The following is a 22265-nucleotide window of genomic DNA, read 5'->3' as shown; positions in this document are numbered from 1 at the left end:
TGTACACTACTGACTAGTGTACATGCAGCTGTAAACAAAATGTATTAATGTAATATGTTAAGATTTTGCTTTGGAAATGAATTAATTCATGTGCCTGTTATTTCAGACTTGCTGCCTGGATATCATGATAGAGATAAATTGAACATTGAATCAGGCCTCATTAACAAATTTGGTATTCCATTGAGAGTTCATGAGTGGATGAACAAGTGAGTAGTCTGAGTACCTGTATACATGTACATGTACATACATTGCTAAGCAAATCATTTGCAATACATATACATGTATTGATAATAGTATGTCCCTTTTAATACAAATTGATCTACATTTTGATCTGTATTTGTCAGAAACAAATTAAGCACTAAGTCTTGTACAGCACACGCTATCTATTTATGTGGATACATTTAATTTTATCCTTTACAACCATGAATGAATTAGCAAATGAGATGAAGTGACAAAGTTTGAAAGAGGAGGAAGGAGACCTATTTTCTTCTCGGATATCGGCTTACTGTAATGCTGGCTTGAGTTTATACCTTATACACTATTACATGATTATGACAAAGAAAAAGATCTACTAGACACCAAATAAAAATCATTTTTATATGTACAGATTTTTTTATATGTACAGACACTAATATTGTATACATGTACTAATACTCGTTGTTCTTTTTTTTAATTAAAGAAGGCTGCTGTGTATACACTCAAACATTTCACGAATAGTGTTTTTTTTTGCTTTAATCACATTAAATAAAAAAACGAATGTATTGAAGTTATTGGTTTTGATTGATCCTTTAGCTGGGTTCCCATCTTCATTTTGATAACAATAAACTCACCTTCAACTTTGAATATATTATTTTAATTCTGATGCATTGTAGAAAAAAATGCATCATAATCAGATTCAAATTTTTGGCTCTCAGTTTCCACCTCATAAGTTAGAACATTGAAATGCAGTTTTGAAATTAGTATTTTTTTTTCTACTTTCCATAAAAAAGATTTTCAATTTGTTTCTCTGAAATGTCAAGAAAAGGATATCAAGACATCTTAGGTTACAGTTGTTCCTCACATTGATTTTAATTTCAAAATAAACTTATGGATGCAAACATACCGATAGAAAATGACATCCTGTACCAAGACATAACGCTATATACTTTTTGTGCCTGTTCAAAGCCAGGAACCTTCAGTCCAGTGGCCGTTCTTGTTTGTTTTGTTAAGTGTTATATGTTTCAAATGATTTTCTATAGAATAGGTCAATTTTCTTTTTTATGAATAGTTTCTCATCTTTTATTTTGGGGCCTTTTACAGCTTGCCTTATGGTATGTGATTTGCCCATCATTGACGACTTGTGGTGACCTATAGAAGTTTAATTGTTTGTACCTGGCATTTTGGTGGATAACCATCTCATTTGCAATCATACCACATCTCCTATTTTTTATATGAAACTGAATATTAGCATCAAATAGGGCCGAGAATTAGATAAGCATCCAAAGAAGACTGGGATGCTAGCATCCAGACAGTCTGAACTAAGGGATGCCAGCATCCAAAGACGGATGCTACATCCAAATACGATTGGGATGCCAGCATCCAAATATTAGAAGACTGGGATGCCATAATTAAAAATTAAAAAAAAACTGAAGTCAAAGATAACATGGATGCTATTTAACTAAAACAAAAGCTCCCGGGCATCCAAGAACAAGTTTGATGCTAGAGTGTGCAATTTATCAATTACTGGCATATTTGATACCAAACATTTCACCTGCAAGATGAGGAGTTTTCAAACTGGTTCAGCAGTTATTATAGAAAAGATGCTCTTCATTGAAACACACTTAAATTACACAAACAATTGGTTGTTTTAGAATTTTTAAATTTAGTTGAGAACTCATTTTTAACCCACCTTTCATTTTGAAATATCTGAACTAAGTCAGGACCATTCCGGTGGTTTCCAACTTTCCGATTTTTAACCTGATATTGCCATTTGTTGTACGAACTTTCCTGTTAGAATATTCCTTTTGACTACTGCTTAGATTTTATCATTCTGTTAATTTTGTTATTACCCTTCATTTAAAAACCCAAGATGAAAAAATTGCACACATAAATTGCAGTAAATGCGATATAATAGGCCCTGTCACATTGCAAGTGAATAAATTTTGTTCTCTTTTAAGTTCGGTGTATCGCCATCTTATACGGCGTGAAAACTAGATGAAGTTATAGAAATATTATTTGATCAAATTTGAAATTTGTGATTTCATTAAATTTTTTGTGATATAATGTAATAAACTCGATAATTGTTCAAAAAATAAAAATCAAACTATAAAGAATAATTGTTATATAATATAGTTTTGTTTCAATGACAGTGATGCAGACTTGATAATAATATATCTGAAATCTCCATAATAGAAGCACACGGTAGGTCTTTTTTATTCCCTGACAGAAAAATATTACAATCATATAAATCGTTTTAGACTTTATCAAAAGGACTTTGTCACATTATTTCTAATGCAATTTGTTCAAAGTTCAAAATATATGTATAACGTAGTTAAAGATCAACTAAAAAGTTATGTGTTAATATTTTTTTTAAGACAACAACATTTTAAGGTATGGAACTTAGTGGCTTTTGCACGAGGTTTTGCTTGTCAGTAAAATAGACAACAAATTGAAAAAGGCAAGATGTGAGCAAAAGAATCATATGGTCAAAATATAAACAAACTTGTCAAACACCAAGTTGATGTGGCTCGAGATTGAAATCAAATACAACGATATGGCATACCTTTAAAAAGCTTCCATCATAGATCAAGTAATAAATAGTTGCAGCGAAAAAAATGTATTGAAAAATGTGCAAATGGACGGAAACCAAGATCGCTATATACCACCTACTGTGGTTTTGAATTGACCACAAATTCTAAATGATTATTTAATCAGAAAATATTTCAACTTTCAATTTATGGTATAAGCAAGTCACCAAGGTTCGATAGTCTAGTAAGTAACCTTTCCAATTCCACGCTATTATAGAAAAGATGCTCTTCATTGAATAAATAGATGTGGTTAACTATTTTTAAGAGCCTGGAAAACAACCAACATCCAACAAAGCTCACTTAGTTTTCAATGTAAGAGAGTGTGGATGATATTGTCCAGTATAAAAATAGAAAGTAAATTGTTGTTTTCAGATTTTACTGTCGAATCAAGCACCAAAGAGATTGCAAATTTGCGTTCCGTATTAAATTATGTTTCACAATTTTGCATAAACAGGCACTCAAAATTGTTCACTCCGTCGGTTGATACAATCGATAAATGAAAAATATGCAAACATAAGTAGTTTATATTTTTAATTAGGTAAAGCGCCATGTAAGCTTGCCAATCTCCGCAAAAAGAATGTGTTAAATAATAACTTTTGACGAGACGTTACCAATATTGATTTTGGTTACCTATGATCCGATTTGATAAAAGAAAAGATACTACAATGTATATATTTAGCTTGCTGATCCTTTCCGCAAAGTAATTATGACTGTGATGGTGTTTTTGTCCAGTTTTGTTCAGTAAATATCATATATAGACTATTCACCGTGGCACATTATCAAATTAATTGCACTTCAAGGCATAATTATTCTGTCCTCTTAAATCATAAATCTACGATTCAAGAAAATGCCAAACGTAAACTGTGTACGGGGAGTTAAATGTGATTTCGGTTTTTATTCGTATCCTTATAGCGAGATTGATAGTACTTATACACCAAGTAAACGGCAAACGTAAACTATACAAATCGAAAACAAGTTATAGAATTTACTTTACACAAGCTACATGTAACTTTTGAATTTGAAATTCACTGAGCTTTCTTCAATATTAAGGCCTTACAAGACTATCGGTCTGAGCTTTAATTGAACTAAATTACAAATAGTACTGACTAAAACACACACAGTAAACGAAGAAAACCAATCTACAAGTCATGTTCACCAATAGGTAAAGTTATATTTGTATTCAGTTCGTTGAACTGATTTTGCATTTCTCTTTCACTTACATTACAATAAGTGTAAGTGGGATGACATGGCTGCTTGTTGGCCGTTGCACAATACATATGCATGGCTCAGCGTGTAGGACTGGATAAGACAAGGTTTGTACGATTGACTAAATATTCCCTTTCTGAAATGAATAAAATACCTGTCATAGGACGTCATACTACATTAAAAACAATCAAAACAGTTTTTTTTTTTTTTTTTTTTTTTTTGGGGGGGGGGGTTTGTAGTGTCTTTAACTGGATGCCATTTAAATAAAAATGATGTTCATAGCTAATTTCCTAAACCATCAAAATGAAAAGATAAAATAGTTTTTGTGTATGTTTGCTTTTCTCCAGACAGGTACTCAATTTTTATATAAATTTTAACCTCTATTTACATACGATCCCTTTCGATACTAAAAGCAAAAATGATGATATGATGCGAAACTTTTCTTTTTCCTAAAGTACGGACCAATTTTTTTTCATGAATATAGGCAGAGAAAAATCGTACATACTCATTTTCTGAGCGGAATATGCATAGAACATTATTTCATCACTTTATATAATTATAAGACTATTATGGTGTGCCCACTTTGCTTAATTTGGTCCCGTTAGGGGCCCGTTAAAGGCATGAACCCATCAGAGGCAGTTGTTTATTAAAGGTAGACTCCAATTATGAGGAACCTCTTTCCGTTAACTATAGACACATGTACTCCATTTGGCTGCCTTTTTCCCTGTTCGTAGGGTTGTTGTCTCGTTGACAAATTGCACGTTATTTTATTTTTCTGATCTCTACTTTTCTTTTTCACAAATGTTCAAAAGTGATTGTACACTTAATTTATCTTAATTGAACAATGCTTGTCCTTGAATTACTAAATGGTTTGTGACTGTTTGATATAAACATTTGTGAATGATGTGGCATTAGGTTAAAGGATAAATATAAAATGTACAAATTAGGAATTTAACCGACTCTCTGAAAGTATTTTCTGAAATATTTTTTTGGCATGTACAAATTGCAAATAATAATACTTTTTACTTGAAACAAACATTTTTCTTTGATTTATTTAATAACGATATGGACAAAGTACTTTTCGTCATCAATGACACAAAATGAATGAACTCATAATGTAAATAAATGATTGAAGTTCAGACTATAACAGATACAAAAACATCAATCATATTACTGTTGTAAATTTCTAGATGATGTATAGATGATTTTGTTTAAACATTTAAATTATTTGTTGAGGAAACTGTACTTGGTCCTTGATATGAAAACCGCTTACTTGAAATCATGTGCATTTTAATAGCGTATTTGTGACATACGCTTATAAAAAATCATCAGAAATGAAATGCCTATATGTATAATTCTGCTAAACACAATATGTAATTCTACCAATACTTATATTGATACGACAAGACAGTTATATCTAAAATTGCAAAAACACTAGCGGTGCGTCAGTTTTTCCTCTTTTCTTTGCAAAGTATTAAGAAATGTGGTATAGGAACTGTATTATCTAGGTAATCTTCTGAAACGCGTAAAGTTCCCAATCCCACCCACACGAAACTCGTTCCCATGAAACACGCACACAAAGCACACGATACACGAAAGCCACACGAAACACGTTGCACGGAGCACGATAAAGAATGATCGTGTCCGCCGGAAGTATTCATCTAAGTAATTGATATATTTCGAAATCTAACTTGTAAAACGAAACTAATAATAATTTATGATATACAGTGTACGTGTTCGTCGTATCTTGTTGATTGCTAACATCTAACATGTAATTTTACATTAATGAGTATTATGTTTTAATAAACGCATTCGATATACACAATTTTTAAATGTCTATAAATGTTTTGAAATAAAACCACGTTCATTTTCGTTATACATCGTACATTGCGAAAACATTTTCATTGGTCTTGGATTATGAAAATGTTGAACGTTCTTCATATTGAAGGAAAATTCTAAAAAAAAATTAGTTGATAAAATTTATTTACCATGCTATCATATTGCTTTGAATATGAAATAAATAAAATTATTTGTCTGTGTAAAATGTCCATATTTGATGAATTTAGATCATTGTGATAAAAACACTCTTTTTTGAATAATTTATTTTAATTAATACGATACTATCCTATTGGTAATAAATAATATTGCATTGCTGATATGAAAAATGTCCATTTTGTTATACATGGTATATCGAAAAACATTTTCACTGGACTGGGAATATAAAAATATTGAAATTTCATAACATTGGGGTAAAATATACTAAATTTTTAGATAAAACAGTATTTATTTCTGATAAGATACCATATTATTGCTCAAATATGACACAAAGATAATTCTTATGTGAACAGTGTCCATATTTTTCTTTGTATATGGATCCCTGGAAACACATATTCCTTGTTCCAGGTGAAGTAACAATATTAAAATTTCATAAAGTATTGGTAAAATGTACTCTATTATTGAAATAGTTTAGCTGTTTTAACTACATGTAATGGGATACCATCTTATTTGTCTGAAACATATATTGAATTGTTGATATGAAAAGTGTCCATTTTTATTATACATGGTACATTGCGAAAACATTTTGACTGGACTGGGGGTATAAAAATAAAAAAAATGGGTAAAATATCCTCAGTTTTTAGATATAAGAGTATGTTTGGCTTATGCGATACCATCAAATTGCTCTAAATATGAAAAGAAAGTAATTTTTATGTAAAAAGTGTCCATATTTGGTGTATATGGATCATTGAGAATACATTTTCTTTATTCCAGGATAATAAAAATACCAAATTTTCATAAAGTATTGGTGAAAGAGTAATCAAGGGAACCAAGGTTATAGTGGTAATCAAAAGAATGTAATTCATGGACAAAAAACCAGACATGGAAAACAGACATACACAACAAAGAACACGAAGTAACTAAAATCATACATACAAAGTAACAACGCAAATGAGCAACTCAGACTCGACTTAAAACTGGGAGCATGGACCAGGTGCACAGGTAGGGTAAACGTCCTCTGCTTTTCTAGAAACACCCACCGAGTTGCCCATAAAAAGTCCATGGTAGACAGAAGAGAAAAAAAACTATGACACGTAAAATAAATCAGTTTTCGTGGCGCAGATGGAAACACCTTAACGATCCACGAGTTCATCATGACGACCATTAAACTTCTGTAGTGATGACTTCAATCTTCTAGCAACATAACACTGTTCCAGAAGCCTATTTGTTAGAATTCTTGCGGGATACAAAAATTCTGCGCAGTTTCGGCAAGCTCTGGCATAACGTATGAGTTGTGATATGGACACTCCATACGCAGGTGCTGAAGGAATGTTGTCACAGATGAAAGGAAAGTTGACAATTCTGAATGAAAAGTCGTCACGTTTGTCGTAAAGTTTTGTCAATAGTTTTCCTCTACCATCGTTTTAATTGTGATGTAAAAAATGTTCATATTTGTTGCATATAGATCATTGGGAACACATTTTCCTTGTTCCAGGAGAATAAAAATACCAACATTTCATAAAGTATTGGTGAAAAGTACTCTATTTTGAAATAATTTATATATTTTAACTAGAGTAATATCTCATTATTAGTCTAAAAAGAAAATATTGCATTATTGATATGAGAGTATGAAAATATTGAAATTTCATAAACTGGGGTAAAATATACTCAATTTATGACAAACAAAAAGCTTTAGTTAAAAAAACTTTACCCCAATCATTTCGGAAGGCTCTTCAAATTTTGGCAGTATTTCATTATCAGGTGAGTATATATAGAAGTGATGTATGAATGTTTGGAACCAATTATTTCCTACATGTATTGATTCCTGAATTTTGTTTTAATCCAACAGGAACACTGATTTTGTCATAGAAAACCAAGTTACAACGGTAATCCGTAAAATTGATCCACCATAAGAGCTATTTTTATCATCCAATCAGAATACAGAACCGTTGTACGGAGAACGTTGAACGATACACGAAGAAGGGAGCAGGAAGTGCGCACACGAATCCCACGCTAGACGTTACATGATCCAACGAAACACGCACACGAATTACACGAAGCCAGCTTAAATTGGAATTTTAGACGTTTCAGGAGGTGTAAACAATAAAGGGAATATTGTTAAGAGTGCGATAATTTAACATCTGAAATGTTTTGTGGTAAATAATTCTACATATTTTTATTTTTAGATTTGATATTGCACTAATTGTAAGATAAAATGCCTTTATTATTAGTTCACCTTATGAATATCTGTGAAAGGTATGGACAAACAAAACATGTAACCTTGAGATGTTTATGACTGGTCCGTTATTTTAGACCAAATTAAAACTGAAAACTTAATAAAAACTAAACGAGTATCGTAGTTACCTCTCTTTGTCTATATTTACATGATCGATTTAGCGTAGGCGAATCTATAGTGATTCCTATTATATAATTTGACAATAAGTGATGGATTAAATTGCGACAAGGTTCCTGTTTGTTTATACAATTTGTGATCACATGACTAATGACCTAAAGTTCACAATTCACAGATATTTATTTTTTTTTAACTCCGATATTTATCGTTTTGTTAGTTAAAACTAGCGTGATATTGCATATAGTTGCACACCATGTGTTCCCGAAATTACAACTGAAAACAACTGTTGAAGTATTTAGTGGAATCCGAGTTACTCATTTGCTTTTGTTACTTTGTATGTATTATTTTATTTACTTTATGTTCTTTGTTGTGTATGTCTGTTTTCCATGTCGTGTCTTTGACTCTGGATTACATTCTTTTGATTACCGCTAGAACCTTGCTTCCTTTGTGTACTCTTTGAAACTTGTATTCAACCAATTTTCCTCCATCGATGTGATGTGACCATGGTCAAAATACTAAGCAATTTCAAACTTCGTTCCATCCATAGATAATGTTACACTCGTTGTTGATTTAAATATTTTTTTAAATGATTGTTAGGGTACTAAGATAATTTATTTTATTGTTTTGACATGTTTTCTCTACTTATATTTTCTATTTATCACCAAGAAGTGAAAGTTTAATAATTGTTCTATTTTGATCTCCAAAAAGCAAAGAAAACTTAATAAAACCGAGGCAACAACCATTATTTTTTCTTTTCAAGTTTTCAAATAGATCAATTACCTGTCAAATCGTATATAGCATGAGTCTAAATTTTCAAAAAAAAAACTGAATTTGTACGACATATTACATTCTGTTGATAGAGAAACAAAATTAACAATTTCTTCACTTATAAAGAAGAGGCAAGTAAATTCCGTTAATTTTTCTTCTCTATGCTTTTTTGGTGATGTTTACATGTATTGCATGTGGTGTTTCAAAAGCCATTTGATGACGTAAACAATAGTTGATACATCTATTGAAGACCATTTTGGCTTCATTGGTTGCATAATTGAAAACATGGAAATGACTAACTACACGGACGTTTATAAGTAAGGTTAAGCAGGTACATTTTTCTGCACAAAGTTTCACTCTCTCATTAAGATTCCAGTACTGAGATGTCATGCGATTATCAAATTCACATGGTGTCAAGGTTGAAGAAATCTTAAAGTATGTTTGACAATTAAAATTTGTGAAAATAATAATTGTCAACTAGGTCATTATCTACATTTTAGAACATAACAGATATTGTGGCGTCTCTTTGATATCCTTAGAACTTCAAATAAATCAAATTGTCCTTCCACAAATTTATGCTTAAAAATACTCCTGGTCTCGATTTCACAAAAAGTTGTAAGTGTAAAGTTGATCGTAAGTAATGACGTCATAAACTAAAATAGCATTGTGACGTCATGATTTACTATCAATTTCACACTTACGACATTGTATTTCTAAGTGGTTAAGATATATCAGAACTAGTAGCGACTATTATGACTTTATAAGACGCCATCGCTGCCTTAGAGACTGGCTTTTGGACCAGGATTATCAAACTATACGTCTCATAGGCTTCCTAAAAAGTTTTTTTTCCCGATATCCATATCTTATTGAACAATATCTTGTTTCAGACAAACAGATTAAAGATAATAATGTCTACACATTAATTTATGTAATTTTTACGTGTACATCATTTATTATTTCATTTTGAACTTGACACACCTTTCACACAAAGATCAAGCTTTTTTTAATCTCGGTACTTAGATTTACATATCATATTTTTTGTCGTATTTTCACTTATTTATTGCACTTCTTCTCAGACATGCATATAACAAGGCTTTACTTCAATATTTCAAAAATCCTAAAGGTTACAGGAACAAAAGTGGATTAAAAAATAAGTCAAGCAAATTTTTAGAAAAAAATATTGAACTGTATAAAAATGTGATGATGAAGTTATTTGTAATTATATATGTGTTACGAATGAGACAAGTTATTCGATTGTTTCTAGTCAGTTCAAGCACCATACAAAATTATTAAGAACGAACAAAAAAAATGAATCACCATAGTTCGATAGTCTAGTCCAAACCACGCGTCGGACACAAAACGGATAACATGTAACATGTGAGACATTTGTCATTTTTCCTTTGTTGGAATATGATTACTTAGGGAAAATGATTGCCCTGAAGAAAAATGAAAAAGAATAATAACAGTTATAACAAATGTGATCTTTTGGTTCTTAGACACTTAATCAGAATGACGAATTACGATAGAACAATGAACCAAATAATGGGATAAACTAACCTGTATGTCAAACCGTTTACGGCCAGTTAATTTACTTCGTTGTGCTGGTACCAATTAACAAGGAATCTAATAATCAAAATCATTAATATGAAAGAATTCAATTTATTCGTATATAACATTGTATATGTAGGTAGTCTCTTTTTCATATGTTAATGTCATGGCCATGTTTTTGAATTTTTACGTATTTGAATTATCCTACCACTGACGCTTCGGCATTTATTTTTATAGTGATTGTGGTAATAATCCGCGCAATGTAATTTTACAAAAAGCGTTTTTTGGGGAAAAATTAGATGAGTTATGGCTTCAGTACCTATTTTACCATTTATCATTTTTGGTTGTAATTGCAACGGAAAAATACTTATGAAGTAATTTAACAGATATGGTATCGGATCAGATTCGGCTCCTACTAAAAGTGAAAAAAACCGACTTGGAATTGTAAAATTATCAGTCTTCTTAATGGTGTCATACTAGTTCAATATGAAGTTTTTACCTTTTCTATGCCATGGCAGCTGCAGCTTGTAATTTTGTAGTATAAAAATTAATAAATTAATGCTGTCATTGTTATGACTGGTATATTTAATGGAGCTAAACAGCGTATAAGGTACGAAACTTCAAAACGAACTTTTTGACCACTTTCAATTTAAATATGTTTACAAAATAAAAAGAATATATGTTGTGAAGTGGTTCAAATCAAACGAAAATAAGTCTAATGAATTAAAGAAAAATAGGCCCTTTTAAAAGGTAAAACAGAAACTAAATATAAATAAAATATGAGTAAAACTAAACTTATTGAACTAGTCCTTTTATCGACCATAACTTCATATTTGGAAGAAATTTATGCTGATTTGTATACGTATCAATACGACAGTTTTCTAAATGCTTATACATGTATGTATTAGCGTCCTGTTATTTACATTTTAATTGATCGAAATAGCTTTGACATTTCTGTACTTGTTATTTATAAAACCTTTTTCGTTCTGTGCAATTCGATCCATTTCTATTAGTAAATTGTTGTTTTTAAACCTAATTTACAATCGAACGGCTTTTGTCGTTGCATTTCCTTGAATGACACGAACATGCATCATGTTTCCTGTGAAAGTAGTTTGTCATTTATATAATAAAGAACTCAAACAGTTGTAATGTGTAAACTCGCACATTATAATCCAAATTTCTATTTTTTACTTTTAAATTTAACAAGATATTTAACGGAGAAAACGGATAATTGACGGAATATAGCTTACAGATGAACAAACAATATCTTTAATTAAAGTAGCAAATGTTTTTGATGATATCCATGCAAAAACCAGGCAGTGGGTTGCACATGACAAAGTTTGTTTTTTTTTTAAATTCACCCAATTCATAACACAAAGGCATCCTTTCTCAAATGTGAAAGTTGGATATTGATTAACTTAGAAGGCATTGAAATTCATTGAAAGAGTAATGAAGGGAATCAAGGTTATAGCGGTAATCAAAAGAATGTAATCCAGGGACAAAGACCAGACATGGAAAACAAAAAGAATATAAAGTAACTAAAATGATACATACAAAGTAACAAAAGCAAATGAGCAACTCGGACTCCACTTAAAAATGGGAGCATGGACCAGGTGCACCGGTAGGGTAAGCGTCCTCTGCTTTTCTAGAAACACCCGCCGAGTTGTTTATAAAAAGTCAAGTCCAGGGTAGACGAAAGAAGAAAGGTAAACTATGACACATTGAACAAATCAGTTTTTATGGCGCAGATGGTTACACCGTAATGATCCACGAGTTGATAAAACTTCTGAAGAGATGCCTTCAATGTTGTAGCAACATAACCCTGTTCCAGAAGCCTATTTGTTGGAATTCTAGCGCGATACAAAAGTCTGCGTAGTTTCGGCAGGCTCTTGTATAACGTATGACTTGTAATATGAACACTTCATTCGCAGGTGCTGAAGAGTTGAGAGAGGGAGATAACTTTATGTATTTATGAAAAAATTTAGTTGATTTGTTAGGAATCTTTAAAATTTTATTTATTTTTATTATTTTTTTTGTCGAGTCATCCATTGTCGCTTTCATCAATAGTTTTACTTTTTGACATACATATGGTATAAACATTACATTGAAACCAAATAAAAACAATGAACGGGACAAAATTTACCCAATGCCAACCACATCATATGATCTGACTGATTTTTACATGGATAGCCTCTTAATTTTCAATAGGAAAAAAACAGGAATGTGATATGCTTTCCATATGAAATGATATATTTCTAGATTTATTAAGTGATAATTGCATGGAAACTGATATTGTTTTCTGTTAGGAAAAAAGTAAGGAATTCCTAAGTTTGATACTTTTAACACTAATAAGTAAGAGTAATTTGTAGACGATAAAATTCTTTTTAGTGTAAAAGCATGTCAGATTAGCGTTCCTTTTACACTAAAAGATTCCAATGAGTTGCTTTTAAGTGTTCTACAATAACAGAAATTCTTAGTATTTTTTATTCTCAATTTATTATCCCAAAATCAAAGACATTCTGAAAAAAAAACTTTTAAAATCGGGATACATATAAAGTAATAGATTTACTTTAATATCGAAGCTAATATCGACTTGTATAAACAGAGATGGTAAACATCCAACAAAGCTGACTTAGTTTTCAATTTAAGAGAGTATGGACGATATTGTCCAGTATAAAAATGGAAAGTACATTTCATGGTTGTTTTCAGATTCTCACTGCCGTATCAAATACCGTGTAGATTGTAAATTTTTGTTCAAAATTAAAACATATTTCAAAATTTTGGTTGTTCACTTCATCGGTTGTTACAAACCAAGCAATCAAGCAATTTTTATATATCTGAACAAAATGAACAAATCAACGATAAATGAAAAATGTGCAAACATAAGTAGTTTATAGTTTTAATTAGATAAAGCGCTAAGTAAGCTTGGCAATCTTCGCAAAAACAATATGCTTAATGATAACTTTTGACGAGACGTTGCCAATTTTCGATACCATATGGTACGATTTGATAAAGGAAAAGATATTATATACTAAGCTTGTTGATCCTTTCCGCAAAGTAATTATGACTGTGATCGTGTTTTTGTCCGTTTTTGTTCAGTAAATATCATATATGGACTATTCACCGTGGCACTTTATCAACTTAATCGCGCTTCAAGACATAATTATTCTGTCTTCTTAAATCACCGATCTATGGTTCAAGGTAAGGGACCTTTAAACTGAATAGTTGCTATTGTAAGAGTTGATGAATATGTAGTCACTCACTCATGAAAATTTACCTAGACATCTGCAAGGCAGACAATCCCTCTATGTTTCACATCATATGGAATTTTCTCAGCCTATGAATATTACCCACAATGAATTTACAGGAACTTTATGCCTTTTTTTTAAATTTATGATTGTTTTGTTCAGTTATTTCATTTAGCATGTTGACAGAAACATATTCAATACATGTATTTGTACTTGTAAATATCCATGCAGAAAACTAATGGCTGTGAATATTTTTGGAAATTTTCCAAGAAAAAAAGCTTTAAACTCACAGGCCCTCAATTTCATGGTAAATATGACACAGTAAGTTAAGGAAAGTCAATGTATTTCTATTAGTAACACTCTCGTGATATGAACAATAACTTGAAGTTTCAATGTTATACTGCTATTTAATTGAATCCATTGAATACTGAATATTCATTTAGAATATATGCATTGATATATACACCTTCGAAGTATCTACTGTAACTATATTTCAGATTCGTATACATTTTTTGCACATGTTTTTTTCTATTATTTAAGATATACATGTACAAGTATATATAGTTTTGATGAAATTTAATGCAGTTAATCAATACATGTAAGTATAAATCGAATGAAGTTTTTTTCCACATAAAATACTCAAATCAGAGCTGTAAATCATACAATTTAATCCAGAACAACAATTACAATGAACGATAAATTAAGACATATTCTCCATATAATTCAAGTTATATCACTGCACTAAATCCCAAGCTGTACTTCCAATGAAAATAGCAATTAATTCAAATTTTAATTAAAAAATAACCATTGCGCTACATTTCAATCTACACATTATGTTGATGGAAATCATAGCTTTTTAATAATCCACAAAAGTTTTAGGGAAAAAGTATTTAAATCCAAAATTCATCTAAAATATTACACTATATATTAAGTAGCACTCCAGTATAGATTCATGCTAAATGTGATTCATGGGTGAAAAGCCTACATATTTTTATTTTTGATATTTTGTTTGAAATGCCTTGGTAAACAGAAATTAACATTCCGTTTTTAGATAACCTGTTTTCTGAGGAGATAAAAATTATATAGAATGCACTGTACATTTCAAAATTAAGGGAGATAACTCTGTAAAAAGCATTCATATACAATAGAATCTATTATATTTTCAATGTAGATTATCTCCTAAGAGCAGGCAGATATGAATGAAAAATTACACATTTGATAATATAGACCCATAAATCAACACAATATCAAAAATAACAATATGTAGCCTTTTTTTTTTAGGTATATCACATTTTACACAATTTGCATGATTCTTATGAAGACTACTACTTAATTGCAATTAATCCAAAGAAGTTTCAATGTAAAAAACACTTAATCCAAATCTAAAAATTCATTGAAAATCATTGCACTTATAATCCCAAATATTAATTTCAATCAAACTCAATGCACAGAATCCCAAAATATACCACAAATGAAAATTATTATTAACATGACACTTAATACTAAAATATGGATACCAGTGCAGTTAATCCGGAACAATATAATTCCAACGGAAATCTTTCATAGTTTATAAAGCACTTACTTCACTTAACAAACTAATAGTTCTATTTCAAACATTGTAATTCACATGAACCTCAAACTGTTTGCATTTTATATAGCACTTGTTCCTTAACTAAAGTTTTCATTAAAAATGGACTTTAGTAGGACTATTTCAGTTTTACGAAGGAGGGTATAAACACTGAGGTCTCATTTTTATAATGATATATAAGACTTCTATGCAGTAATGTTAAGAGAAAAATAAATATTTTAAAATAGTATTCTAAATCACGGTTTTCAATCTTGTCAACAAAAACCAAAATAAAATCTAATTAATTAAATTTAAATGAAAAATAGAATCACCCAGGTAGCTGCTTCAGATTTAAATAATCAGGAGCTGACTATAAAAAAGATTCATTGGTGAGTAGTCAATAGCAACTGGTCAGTTCCAATAGCTTTATCCACCCCTGAATTGTTCAGCAGATTGATAACAAAAGAATGTCATGGATGTAGGAAAGTCCATGTAAACCTAAAATTCTTTGATGATTTCAACTATTCCTTCACTCTTATGAGGCTCACTTTATAGCTGATCTGATTTGAAAGAAAGAATATCGTTTGGCTGGATCCTTTCATCTCAGTTTCCGCTATATAGATGATTTATTATCTTTAAATAATCCTAATTTCGGGGATTTGATACATCGCATCTACTCCAAAGAACTTGATCCGAAAGAAAGTATATCGTTTAGCTAGATCCTTTAATCTCAGTTTCCGCTAGATAGATTGCGTATTATCTTTAAACAATCCTAATTTTTGTTATTGATACATCGTATCTACACAAAATAATTTGAGATAAAGGATATTACAGACACAGTGAGTTCAGCCTCGAATCTTGACATACACTGAAATCGATGGTAAAGGAATTCTAACAAATAGGTTTTTGGAACAGGGCTGTGTTGCTACAAGATTGAAGTCATCACTACAGAAGTTTTATGGTCGTCATCATGAACTCGTGGATCGTTATGGTGTATCCATCAGCACCATGACAACTGATGTATTCAACGGGTCATAGTTTTCCTTTCCTCGTTTGTCTACCCCGGACTTGACTTTTTATGAGCAACTCGGCGGGTGTTTCTAGAAAAGCAGAGGACGCTTACCCTACTGGTGCACCTGGTCCATGCTCCCAGTTTTTAATGGAGTCCGAGTTGCTCATTTACTTTTGTTACTTTGCATGTATGATTGTAGTTACTTTATGTTCTTTGTTATGAATGTCTGTTTTCCATGTCTGGTCTTTGTCCCTGGATTACATTCTTTAGATTACCGCTATAACCTTGGTTCCCTTGATTACTCTTTTAGTTGCTTTATTCTCTTTGTTGTGTATATCTTTTTTCCATGTCTGGTCTTTGCCCATGTATTACATTCTTTAGGTTACCGCTATAAACTTGGTTCCCTTGATTACTCTTTCATTCATATAAATAAAGGCATCCAGTATGTCTCAAAACTTAAAAATGAATTGCAACTTGTTTGTAAGGTCCAACTCCTTCCAACAAATGATAGTCAACACCCTGTTTACGAGTATCCTCCTTATAATGGCAACATGAATTTATAAGATAAATCACTAACATTTTTGTGCTATCTAGGTGAAAGTACGATAATTATTGCTATTATAATGCGTCGAGATAAATGAACTGTACATGTTCCTACTGTTTTTTTTTATGCTTTGTTTTTATTATTATTAATATTATTTTTGTTTCGTACCTTCTTTTTTCCCTGTTCCTTCTTTTTGTTTTGTTTTGTTTTTCGTTTAAAAATAATTTGAGAGATTAAGTCTTGAACTAATTAGCCAATACGGTATTCGTGACCCACACGTACTACTTGCACTACAATCATAATAGATCGATGTCCCATAACTGGACAAACAAGGTTTTATTATGTGGAAAATTTGACATTTTCTCTATGAAGGACATCATTGACAAAATTAATTACACAGTAGAATCATACATCAGCTGTTTCTGACAAATCATTACAAATTATATTTCTTCCCTTCATACTATTTTTAATCGATAGAATGATATTTTCTGCCTATTAACCAAAGCTTTTTTCAAATAAATTCATTGAAACATTTTCAATTTTTATTTGAACATCAACATTACTTGTTCCAAATACTGTAAACCGGGAATATTTTCGTGCCGTCTTTTTTGTCTGTTTCTGCGATCAATTTATTATGATGCAGATATAGATATAAATATATGAATATAGAAGGGTCTGAAATATTCCCACCGATATTAGAACTGCCAAAATTACGAAGGAAATTTTTGGTCGTTCCATCCGTGGGACCCGAACTCGTACCGCTGTGACATCTATGGCAACACCGCCTGCACAAACTCCAGCGCCCTAGACCATTCGGCCAGCTAGGCTACATAAAATATAGCTTCGCTGGTCGGATCATTCCTCCTCGTAGGGTTGATATAGGTTTGTAACTTAGTACATGATGTATGGACAGTTCATCTAAGTGTTATGTAGATAGATATTTGTATAAATACCATGTTATAACGTTTTTTTTTTTATTTTCGAAGTAAATATTCATTACATTGCAATTTTGCAAAAAATAAAATTGCCATGAAAGAGTATTGTAATAATGGCTATGAACGTGATGATTAACATTATATGCTTCGATGCCGAGAAACAAACGTTTGTAAAACAACAAAACATAGTAAATGAAGAAGAAGCCTTAACTTAACTACTTAACTTGAATGAGTGTCAAAAAGGTGTTTGTAAAGCAGGTATGAACTAAACGTATACAGTGATTTAATATAAAGGAATTAACTAAACTATACTGAACTGAAATGTATTTTGAATAACAAAGCTATATTGTAGTAGTTTATAATGAAGATAAAAACATATACATGCCATGGTTTACCTTCATAGGGATCCTATTTCGATAGATTTGGTTTTGAGTACTTTTTGTATGCATATGAGTATTCCTACAAATTTGATTCTTAAGCTGCTGATTAAAGGTTACGCCTTGAAATACGTTTACAACATATATATGTATATATATCTGATTGGTATTACTTGTAGTTACCCGTTTGTGTTCGTAAAGTGAAGTGAAGTAACCTTTTAACAATAAAACACATAAATAGAAAGTATTATCATTGACCAAAAATACATCACTATACATCTTTTGTTTGAAGGCGTATCTTAAAGGAAACATATATATTTCAGTTAAACATCATAGACTATTGAAGGGTTTCCTTTGATTCCGAGTCAGACGCATTGAAGTCCTACAGAATGTATCATAATACGCCGACGTTTTAGATCGGATTGTACTAAATCAATTAAGATGTTCTAGACTTGTTATTTTATGGAATTAACCGGCATTGTAGACATGAATGTAGAGGCGTTTCCATGATTTATTACTTCTATTTGTTAATTGGAATGACTTAATGGTTTATGATTTAATTTTTTTTCAAGAAGCTTTTAAATCAATGTTCATTTTCAGACAGTACATAAAAATTGCTTCAGTCACGTTCACTTGGCAGAAGAGAAGATAAATTGGCGCTAATGTTAAACACAAAGACATACGGTTTAAAAACAAGGCTCTGTTGCGTTCCTACTGATCATTTTGCTTTTCATACGCCAGAATTTCTTAAGATGGTAAACTGGTTCGGAAAGGTAAAGTTCGAAATATGTATATCCTTAACAATAGCTGTGCTTTGGTGACTGTTTTATATCCAACTCATTACTACTTATCTTGATTGTTTCATTACTTAAAAAGTGAAATACGTTATATTATGCAGTTGTATGAATTTACTTACATCCCATGTCCTAGTAGGCTAGGCACAACTTGTCTGAGAGAATGCCGTATCTGTATTTGTACAACAGGTTCCTTTCTGTTAGACTGAAATCAGACCCTAGGTGATGTTAATGTCATAGATTAAATTATCTAGACGAGGAGCACTGATACGTGGACATTCCATTTATATTTACGTTATTTTGCATTATATAAAGTTTTACTAAGTTGTCTTGCATTCATTTTGTTATTAAATGACGGATGAACCTCAAAACAATTCAAATCTTGTTCAATACTTTGTCAACTGTTACTCATGCTGCAACAAAAAATAAAAAAAAACAAGTAGAAAAGACATGTTAAAAAGTTTTGTATCAATTTTTGTAGTGCGCAGGACCTGCCTGATTTTACTCCCCCCCCCCTAATAAATTAAAACCATGTACATGTATGCGTATGAATTATAGATGTATTTAATGTTTATTATCGTTAACAGTTTCATGATTTATCAACAATGAATCACTCCATTGGTGTCATTTATTTAAAATATTGCAGGGAAGCGCAAAGACTTATTGAAATGCCGAACAGATGAAATTTGTTAGTACAACTCTGACATTGCTCGAGGAAAACAAGATTATTGATTCAAACAGTAGAAAACAGGAAATGTGTCTCAGTTCCCTTACAGAAGAACAAAGACTTGTTTACAATTTCAGACCGAATAATTGATTTCTCAAAGAAAGAATAGTATGACCTATTAGAGATCAGTCTAAGAATAAATGTTACATATCATAGAGACGGATTACAATGAACTAATGAAGTATAAAGTGCAATTTGTAGTCATTTATGTCTTATATTGAAGTATTGAATAGAAGCACTTTCAGGGGTTATGAGTGTTTTTTTACTCGGATTATCAAATTTGCTGCTTCACTTGCAAAACGACTTTTTTCTGTTTTATTAACACGATAAAACAAGCATCTTTATGTTTTTGGATAACCAGGGTAGAAGAAAAGAATAGGAATAACTATTTTAAACCGGTATATGTAAGTTTAAAAATATATGAAAACAATTTCTCAGTTCATTAACAAACGTTTATCGGCTTTGTGTTTTATTTTATTGTTTTGAAATATTTTTTTCTTTCACAATTTGTGAATACTGTCACACGTTGAATCACATTCATTTAAAACCGCGGAAATGGATACCAGTTGGCTGAATCCGTGAATATTTATACGTTTACACTATTATTTAGGTTTGTCTTTTTGAATACGACAATAAATGTTGTACGTTATGGGAACAAGTTAAATTCAAAAGCTTACACGGTACTACTGCAGCCAATTTACTTGAGCAAATGTGATTCAATGATAGTTTTTGACACAGTTTAACATAGCGACATTCTATATAGATATAACCACTGGTTTTGATATAATATTGCACAATATTTTGAAATGAAATTTTAGTTAAAAGTTTTGCGTTCAAAGTGTTTATACTTCATTATCTCAAAAAACGGTAAACGGTAAAGTAAATTGGCTAGCATACATCTCAAAGCCCCTGAAAAGAGGAACAATCTATGCATTAAAACAAAATATTTTTTTTTGGGAGGGGGTACAATCATTCAAAAATGACGTTATTGCTCCTTTTGAACATCTGAGACATATTCCAGAATACTGATTGAAAAATATAGACAGAAATTTGTACGAGGAATCCAGTGAGTTTGTTTTAAAAATATGACCAAAACAAAAAAAAAATTTAAACTTGGTCTTACTTTGTTATAGACTGACTTAAAATGCTTAATGCTAATTAAATCCATTGAATTACTATTAAATAGAATTTCATAAGAATCATTCATTTTTAAAAAGTCAGAGTGGAATAAAAAAACTTCTACATTTATTTAAGATAAACATTTATTTCATCTCTTTTGGTCCTTTTTGCACAAAGGCAAAGATAGACCCCATAGCAAGGTTCGTCTAACAGCAAATAACAATATATCAAAATTTTATGACATAGTTTTCATTACAGCTAAAGTAGTTGTACAGAAACACTTCATTTAACAACGACGCCAACGACGACGATGACAACATCATCATCTAATTCGAACGTAATTTTTTGCGATCGTGTAATAAAATGTACCTTCGCAATCCTTAAAACGTCAGTTATACATTCCCTTATGCAGTGTTTTGAATTACAGGAAAAAAAACATTTTCTATGAGCACGTGAATACAAATTATCAAAAACAAAAATATCATTGCCACTAGCTGTTTATATTATTTCTGATAAAAGTACATTATTAACAAAGATGTACATCCGTAAAAAAACATTTCAGACAATTTTTTTTTCTATAATTTACATCCGTTTCTACATTAACGTAATACTCTAGCTAATTATCCCTTCGCATAAATACCTAATAAGGATAGAATTTATCAGCGGTGACCAGCAATGCAGTTTAAAACTCTATAGAGCAATATAATGGGTTGAAATGTCTGCAACAGGAAATAAGTTAACGAATGTTACGAATTTCTGACAAAATAAGTGTAATGGGTTGTTTAATGGGTAGACCACTTATTTCTAGAAAGTTTAAAGTACTTGATATATACTTAATGACTTAACAATACGACGAGTTCCATTAACTAACACACAGTATAGTTAATTTTCCATTGATACGTTGCTACTCGATCCATCCTTGCATATCTTTTAACTCGTGCGTTATTTTGAAACTTACCGAAATTGCGCAGATTCATAAACATAGCCAAATATTTCAATAGAAAAATACATGAGAAGGATGCTTAGTTACCTAAAGAGTATACTCATTTAATCACAAATTTCGACCGAAATTATTAAAATTGAAAACATCATACAAATATGACATTACATCTACATGTGGGTATATCTTGAATTCAACGAATGAACCAAAACATGAACATTGTACCCGATTCTGTGGCACGTATTCAAATTTTCTTAAGTATACGGAAATGAGATTTTATTCATCATCATTTGTAGTGCATACTAATGCAGTTTTGTGAGATTTAAATACGCTGCAATCGATTGAT

The 22265-nt window shown here is 31.0% G+C and overlaps 1 long non-coding RNA gene across 1 annotated transcript; it reads left to right on the top strand.

The window, feature by feature from the left end:
• The first annotated feature begins 7975 nt into the window (after positions 1–7975).
• On the top strand, positions 7976–20015 carry LOC148624906 (uncharacterized). Its single transcript, XR_015920176.1, has 2 exons — positions 7976–8143; positions 19780–20015. It is a non-coding gene; the product is annotated as an uncharacterized LOC148624906 (long non-coding RNA).
• The last annotated feature ends 2250 nt before the right edge of the window (positions 20016–22265 follow it).

The sequence above is a fragment of the Perna viridis genome, chromosome 2, assembly GCF_037379345.1.
Source record: "Perna viridis isolate PV_CMFRI_1.1 ecotype Kerala chromosome 2, ASM3737934v1, whole genome shotgun sequence".
NCBI classification, from domain to species: domain Eukaryota; kingdom Metazoa; phylum Mollusca; class Bivalvia; order Mytilida; family Mytilidae; genus Perna; species Perna viridis.
The sequence above is the reverse complement of the archived record's forward strand: the minus strand, read 5'-3'. Positions and strand labels throughout refer to the sequence as shown.